Source organism: Vitis vinifera, chromosome 7 (genome assembly GCF_030704535.1).
Source record: "Vitis vinifera cultivar Pinot Noir 40024 chromosome 7, ASM3070453v1".
Classification (NCBI taxonomy): domain Eukaryota; kingdom Viridiplantae; phylum Streptophyta; class Magnoliopsida; order Vitales; family Vitaceae; genus Vitis; species Vitis vinifera.
This window is the reverse complement of record NC_081811.1, coordinates 11,645,810-11,654,401: the sequence shown is the minus strand read 5'-3', so window position 1 is coordinate 11,654,401 and position 8,592 is coordinate 11,645,810.

Below are 8,592 nucleotides of genomic sequence, written 5' to 3'. Positions count from 1 at the left end.
AAAATAAAGAATCCAAACAAAAATTAAACAAATATCAAGCTTTATATAACTATCATGATGAACCAAAACCAAAACAAAAACAAAGTTTCAAACTTCTCCAATCTAAATCAAAGAATCAAACTAAAACAAAAACAAAATAAATAAACGTTTTCGAACTAATATGAGAATCAAAACTAAATCGAAACAAAGATCATAACTTTTTTTTTTTTTGTCTAAAACGATGAATTGAAGCTTAATTAACAAAATTCCAAATTTTCAATTTTTAAAAACCAAAACTCAAAACATTTACTTACCTTCCCTCCTTGAATCAAACAGTTGTTGTGTCCTTCGCCTTCCTTTACATTGCAGGCTGTGTGTGCAGCTGTGGAAGGATCTCTTGGTGCGTTAATTAAAGCTCCAATGCACCCATGTGTGGTATTTGACTAAGATAGCAAAGATGAGCTCAATAAAGTAGTATCATGAACATTGTTTGTAATATACATGTGGTCCAAGTGGGAGATTGATAGAATAAATGTGGACCGACAATATATTAAACATTGTCTAGGATTAAGCTATCTTTTAACATGCAATTTCTGATTTAATCTTGAGTATGGGCCACCTAATGTGTAGAGCCCAATGCCATCACGGGCTTTAGATGATGGGCCTAAGGCCCGTGAGGCCCAATAACCAATGGGTATGGTCCCTAAGGCAGGAGGGTATAAAAGGGCTTTGGCTTGTGTCTTTTGGGATAATCACATCTTTTGAAAAGATCTTAACCGCTTTCTCTCCCGCTCCCATTGCCTGAGAGAATACAAAGGTGGTGCCCTCCATCAGTCTTAGAAGATTCATACCGTCTTCATCAAACACACAAATGGAATCAGGTTGGTACAATTTTAAATAGTAATTATGACATAATTTCTTCATGTGATTCAACATACGATCCTGTATGATCATTGAATATAGAAAACTGAAATCTCACAATTGGTACCAGAGCCCAATGTTGAATCACTTAGAATTGGCATAGTAGGGCAATTAAAATTGTACTGGCTTGTTTTTCTTTTTAATTAGATTCAGATGCCATACCAAGCGTCGTTTGCAGCACCATTGGAAGTGCGGTTCATGCACTTCAGGCGCATTTGGAGGCGCACTTAGACGGCCACTCAAAGGCCGACGTTCAGGCGCCAATAAAGGCACAATTTAGGCGCATTTTGGATGCGCTATTTACGCGCCTTGGAGGCATGCTGCAGGCACCTTTGGAGGCGCACTTCTGGCGCCATCTCCAGCAATGTCAAGGTGTGCTTTGGGGCACCGTTTGCAGCGGCGTCAAAGCGTCGTTTCAGTAGCGTTATAGCGCCGTCTTCAGTGGCGTTAAAGCGTCGTTTCAGCGGCATAGGTGGCGTTGTTTCTCAATGACGCTGTTACAGATCACAATTCTGGTGCTGCCACTCCACAGGGTCCAACAAGCGGCACTTCTGGCGCTATTTGTTGCGCCGCTTCAGGCGTCGTTGATGGGCGCTTTAGGCGCCATTGGTGCACGCTTCAAGTGCCACTGGTGCGCGGATGGCGCGCTGGTGGGGGCGCTTCAGGCGCGCGCTTTAGGCCGCGTCGTTGAGGCACGGCTCAAGCACCACCGTTGAGGTGCAGTTCAGGCGTGTTTAAAGCACGCCGCTCCAGCGCCTTCAAGCGCTACTTCCAGCGCTATCCGCAACGCCATTAAGGCGCCTCTTCCGGCGTGCTTGAGGTGCCACTTTAGAAGCCGCGCATGTTGGAGGCTGCCAACGCCATGAATGGCGTTTTTTGAAATTTAAAAAAAAAAAAAAAAAAAAAAAAAAAAAAAAAAAAAAAGGTGGAAAAATGAGTAAGGCCACCAACGGGAGTCGAACCCACGACCACATGGTTGGAAGCCTTGTGCTCAACCAACTAAGCTATGAGAACTTTGTGTTTATATATGATTTTATACCATAAATGATCATGATTTTGATAATTTTTTTGTATTCTCTTCTCTATACCATGTTAAATATAGAGAATTTACCATTTCTTATTACATTTGTGTTTTATATTTTAAAATAAATGAATTGTGTATGTCGGTTGCCAAAGTGACTTGTATTATATAATTTATTTATTTTATAATATGTAAACATATTATTGTTATTTAAAATAATCGGCCCAAAGGAAGATTATTTTGAAATAATAATAGATAAAGTAGTCATAAATATGTGATATATAATGTTTATCTTGCATTGATATGTTAGTCCAAAGACAAACATATTGTGTTTGATTTTATTGTCAATATTTATGTATTAATTTTGTATAAGGATACCAATTACAAGTTAATATTTTTGTCCAAAGACTGAATATTAATGTTTGTGCTAGGTATCTTGCATGATGTATATTTATTCATGTATGTATGATGCTTATGTGACTAATTGTGAGCTTTATTATTATGAATTCAACATCTTCTATATCTGCAAATGTTAATAACATTCCTGTGCTTAACGACACAAATTTCAAGAAATGGAAAGAGCACGTTATAATTGTGCTCGGGTGCATGGATTTAGACTTTGCATTAAGGGAGGATCGCCCATCAGATCTTACTAGTGCCAGCACTGCTGAGCAAAGGTCTACTATGGAAAAATGGGAACGATCCAATCGCATGAGTCTAATGATTATGAAGCACTCAATTCCAGAAGCAATAAGGGGTGCAATACCTGAGGAAACCCAAGCCAAGGCATTCTTGGACCAGATAGCAAACCGATTCGCTGCAAACGAAAAGGTTGAGACAAGCACTATTCTTAGTAAGCTTGTCTCTATGCGGTATAAAGGGAAAGAGAATATCAGGGAGTACATTATGGAAATGTCTAATCTTGTGATGAGACTCAAGGCACTAAAGTTAGAGTTGTCGGAAGACATACTCGTGCACTTGGTCTTGATATCTCTGCCTACACAATTCAGTCCATTCAAAATCAGTTACAATACACAAAAGGAAAAATGGACTTTGAATGAGCTTATTGCTCAATGTGTGCAAGAGGAAGAGAGATTGAAGCAAGAAAAGATAGAAAGTGCTCACTTGGCTTCCAAATCTCAAGGATTTGGTACCAACAAGAAAAGAAAGAGGGACAATAAAGGAAAACAAATTGCAGTTTCTGGGACATCAAAGCAAAAGGAGCAAAAGAAACAAGATAAGGAGATCACTTGTTTCTTTTGCAAGAAGGCTGGTCATATGAAGAAGACATGTACCAAATACGCTGCTTGGCGTGAAAAGAAAGGTACACTTCTCAACTTTGTTTGTTCAGAAATTAATTTAGCTGTAGTGCCTACTGACACTTGGTGGATAGATACGGGTGCAACTACTCACATAAGTGTCACTATGCAGGGTTGCCTAAGGAGTCGAATGCCAACTGATGGTGAAAGATACATCTATGTGGGAAATGGCAACAAGGCTGCAGTCAAGGCTATTGGTCTTTTCAGATTACAGTTAGACTCTGGATGTACATTGGATTTGGAAGAGACTTTTGTAGTACCGTCGTTTAGACGAAATTTAATTTCTGTTTCATGTTTGGACAAATTTGGATATTGTTGTTCATTTGAAAATGGAATGGTTAGTCTTTATCTAAATTCAAATATTATTGGTACAGGTAGTCTAACAGACAAACTATATAAATTGAACATAAAGACCACTAATGGAAATGAAACCTTGCATTCAAGTAATTATGGCATTAAGCGAAAATTAATGAATGAGAATTCATCAATGTTATGGCACAAACGTTTGGGTCATATTTCAAATCAACGAATACAAAGACTTGTGTCAGATGGAATTCTCGATCCACTTGATTTCTCAGACTTTCAAGTCTGTATAGAGTGCATTAAAGGAAAACAAACAAATATGAAGAAAAAGAATGCCAATAGGTGCAGTGACGTCTTGGAATTGATACATACAGACATTTGTGGTCCATTTCCTACCCCTTCATGGAATGGACAACAATATTTTATCACTTTCATTGACGATTACTCGCGTTATGGCTATCTTTATTTGATTCATGAAAAGTCTCAGTCATTGGATGTGTTCAAGAATTTCAAAGCTGAAGTTGAGAACCAACTAAGCAAGAAAATAAAAGCCGTCAGATCTGACCGTGGAGGTGAATATTATGGTAGATATGACGGATCCGGAGAACAACGTCCAGGGCCATTCGCCAAATATTTGATGGAGCGTGGTATCGTTCCTCAATACACCATGCCAGGGACTCCGAGCCAAAATGGTGTAGCAGAAAGGCGAAACCGTACTCTTAAGGATATGGTAAGAAGTATGATTAGTCATTCCACCTTACCAGAATCACTTTGGGGCGAAGCCATAAAAACTGCAGTTTATATTTTGAATAGAGTACCAAGCAAAACAGTAGCCAAAACCCCATATGAGTTATGGACTAGCAAGAAACCTAGTATTAGGCACTTGCATGTCTGGGGTTGTCCAGTTGAAGCTAGGCCTTACAAGCCAAATGAAAAGAAATTGGACTTCAGAACAGTGAGTTGTTACTTTGTAGGGTATTCTGAAAGGTCAAGAGGTTTCAAATTTTATGATCCCTCAACTAGATCCTTCTTTGAAACGGGCAATGCTAAGTTCATTGAGGATGTTGAGTTAAGTGGGAGAGAGCCATTAAGAAAGGTGGTATTTGAAGAGAAATTTGTTAATATTCCTATTATTACGACTGGACATGGTCATATTATGTTTAATGACACTATTCAGAATGTACAGTCGATAACAGGGATTCAAGACACACCTGAGATTCCTCCTGCTCAAGTTATGGAACCGATTCAAGTTCATCAAGAGGTAACTCAACAACCTCAAGAACCTCAAGTACAAGTGTCACTAAGGAGATCCACTAGAGAAAGGAAAAGTACAATTTCGGATGATTATGTTGTATATCTCCAAGAACATGAGTTTGACATGGGTCTGGAAGACGATCCAATTTCAGTAAGTCAAGTCAAACAAAGTTCTAATTCTGAAAAGTGGATAGAAGCCATGAAGGATGAGATGAAATCAATGAAAGACAATGGTGTTTGGGACCTAGTAGAGTTGCCTAAAGGTGTAAAACCGATTGGTTGTAAATGGATTTTTAAAACCAAGTGGGATTCAAAAGGCAATATTGTTAGGTATAAGGCACGCCTAGTTGCAAAAGGTTTCACTCAAAAGGAAGGCATTGATTATAAGGAGACATTTTCACCAGTTTCATCAAAGGACTCCTTTAGAATCATCATGGCACTTGTAGCTCATTATGATTTAGAGCTACATCAAATGGACGTTAAAACTGCGTTTCTTAATGGCAACATTGATGAGACAATATACATGGTGCAACCGGAGAACTTTGAGTCTAATGATTCAAAGCAACTTGTATGCAGATTAAAAAGGTCCATATATGGTTTAAAGCAAGCATCCCGACAATGGTACCGAAAGTTTGATCAAGTGATTACTTCATTTGGTTTTAAAGAGAACACTGTTGATCAATGCATATACCTTAAGTTCAGTGGGAGCAAATTCATTATCTTGGTGTTATATGTTGATGATATTCTACTTGCAAGCAGTGATGTGGGACTTTTGCATGAAACCAAGCGATTTCTGTCTAGTAAATTTGACATGAAGGATCTTGGTAATGCATCTTTTGTGCTGGGTATACAGATCCATAGGGATCGTTCAAGAGGTATACTTGGGTTATCACAAAAGGCCTACATCGATAAGGTGTTGAGTAGATTTGGCATGAGCAATTGTGCACCAGGAGACACGCCTGTAGCAAAAGGCGATAAGTTTAGTTTGCACCAATGTCCGAAAAATGAACTTGAGAAGAAAGATATGGAGAGATTTCCCTATACCTCGGCAGTAGGAAGTCTCATGCATGCACAAGTTTGTACGCGTCCGGATATTGCGTACATTGTTGGAATGTTAGGCAGATATTTAAGTAACCCAGGTATGGATCATTGGAAAAAGGCAAAACGGGTTATGCGGTATTTACAAAGAACTAAAGATTACGTGCTCACATACCGTAGATCAAGTCACTTAGAGATCGTGGGATATTCGGATTCCGATTTCACGAGATGTCTTGATAGTAGGAGATCCACTTCAGGCTACATCTTCATGTTAGCTGGAGGAGCAGTTTCATAGAAAAGTGTTAAACAAACACTTGTTGCTTCTTCCACCATGGAGGCAGAATTCATAGCCTGTTACGAAGCATCAAACCATGTGATATGGCTACGGAATTTTGTCACTCAGTTACGAATAGTTGATGGGATTGAGAAACCATTGAGAATCAACTGTGATAATAAGGCCGCAGAATTATATTCTAAGAACAACCGAAGTTCATCAAAGTCCAAACACATTGACATCAAGTTCTTGGTTGTGAAAGAGAGAGTTCAGAGTCTTCAAGTATCGATTGAACACATAAGCACAAACTCCATGATTGCTGATCCGCTCACTAAGGGTTTGCCACCCAAAGTATATCATGAGCACGTCGCACATATGGGTGTTGTACACATTGATGATGTGTCAGAATAGTGGGAGTTTGTATCTAGATTTTGTGTTTATTCTCTTGATGTGATATTATGTTGTGTTATCTGTACAGACCTTGATTTTAAAGACTATTGTATTTGAACACTCTGAATTGAAATGATGACTTTCAGAAGCAGTTTAGCATCAAGTGTTGAAAGTGTTATTTGACTATCTTTTAGTCATAAAACAGGACCAATTGGAAATAGACATATTAAAGATCATATTCTATGTAATTTCCATGCTACACATCCATACTTGATCCATGTTGCTAATTTTGTTAATGTTGTGATTGATGATAGGTCAAGTTATAATTATGATTAACGAAGGCCGCTTTAATCCTATGTTAGCATAATTAGTAGACCGGATTGTTTAAGGATATTTTGAATAAGATAGCAAAGATGAGCTCAATAAAGTAGTATCATGAACATTGTTTGTAATATACATGTGGTCCAAGTGGGAGATTGATAGAATAAATGTAGACCGACAATATATTAAACATTGTCTAGGATTAAGCTATCTTTTAACATGCAATTTCTGATTTAATCTTGAGTATGGGCCACCTAATGTGTAGAGCCCAATGCCATCACGGGCTTTAGATGATGGGCCTAAGGCCCGTGAGGCCCAATAACCAATGGGTATGGTCCCTAAGGCAGGAGGGTATAAAAGGGCTTTGGCTTGTGTCTTTTGGGATAATCACATCTTTTGAAAAGATCTTAACCGCTTTCTCTCCCGCTCCCATTGCCTGAGAGAATACAGAGGTGGTGCCCTCCATCAGTCTTAGAAGATTCATACCGTCTTCATCAAACACACAAATGGAATCAGGTTGGTACAATTTTAAATAGTAATTATGACATAATTTCTTCATGTGATTCAACATACGATCCTGTATGATCATTGAATATAGAAAACTGAAATCTCACACAAAGTTCAAGCACACGATCATCCATGTTTTCTAAGCATCAAGTGGTTGTCATTCCTCCCTTGAATACCCAAAACCGTGAATCACCCTCTCTCAAAAGATCCTTTTTCTTTTCTTTTTTTCATGTAGCAGCCCGCTCTCTGTGATGGTTGCATCTTCAAAGTTCAAGCACACGATCATCAATGTTTTCTAAGCATCAAATGGTTCAACTGTTAGCCTCTTCTCCTATGTGCGGCTATGCATGAAGATTTCTTCTTGACAGTGTCTCAGACTTGGGTGCCTCGAATCCCATTTGAGAAATTCTGGTGTTTCTCTATTTTAAGTGGCAGATTCTCTCTCAAAAAAATCTTGTTCTTCTTTTTTTATTCCAATCTTCCTTCAATCATTTCCTCTAGAATGTGCCCCCCAACTCCTTTTGCAGCCACGGTGGAGATATAAAAAAGGATCCCTCTACCATCCTCTCCTTTGTTGCCTTCTCGAAACCAAGTCTCTCCTTTAATCTCATCCTCATCACGCCAAAATTTTTTTCTTTTCCATACCTGGACACAACCCTCATTCCCATCCAGATACATGTTGAACCATATCCTCCAAAAATGTGCTAAAAAACCTTTCCAAGTGTGGTCTCAAGCTTCCAATAAAAAAGGTGTTGACTTTTATTTTCTTTCAAAGAAAAATTTCACTTTCCTCTAAAAAACCCTCTCACTTTCTTCATTAAATGCACAACCTTATAATTCCTTCAAAACCAAATTGGTAGTCTTCTTTTTTTTTTTTTTCTTTTTAATTGTCTCTCTTTCTAAAGAAAAACCTTAAACTCCAATCTCCTTCTCCAAGCCGTGTCAATCTTCAATTGTTTCCTTATCTCCTAGAGCCACCTTTCCTTGAACTCTCCCAAAACGTCTCTTCCAATCTCAATATGGTATCCATTCCATCTCCAATGATCATGCATCCAAGGAAATCCCACATTCCAAATATTAATACTGTGCACACCTTCCATACATTTCCTACAAAATTTCAAATAAATAAGGACAAGTAATAAAATAATAATAATAATAATAATGAGTAAATTAATAATAATAATAATACTAAAAAATAAAAAGAAAAAAAAACATTTACACAAAATTATTGAATTAAAATAGATAAGTAAGGACAAGCATTACGG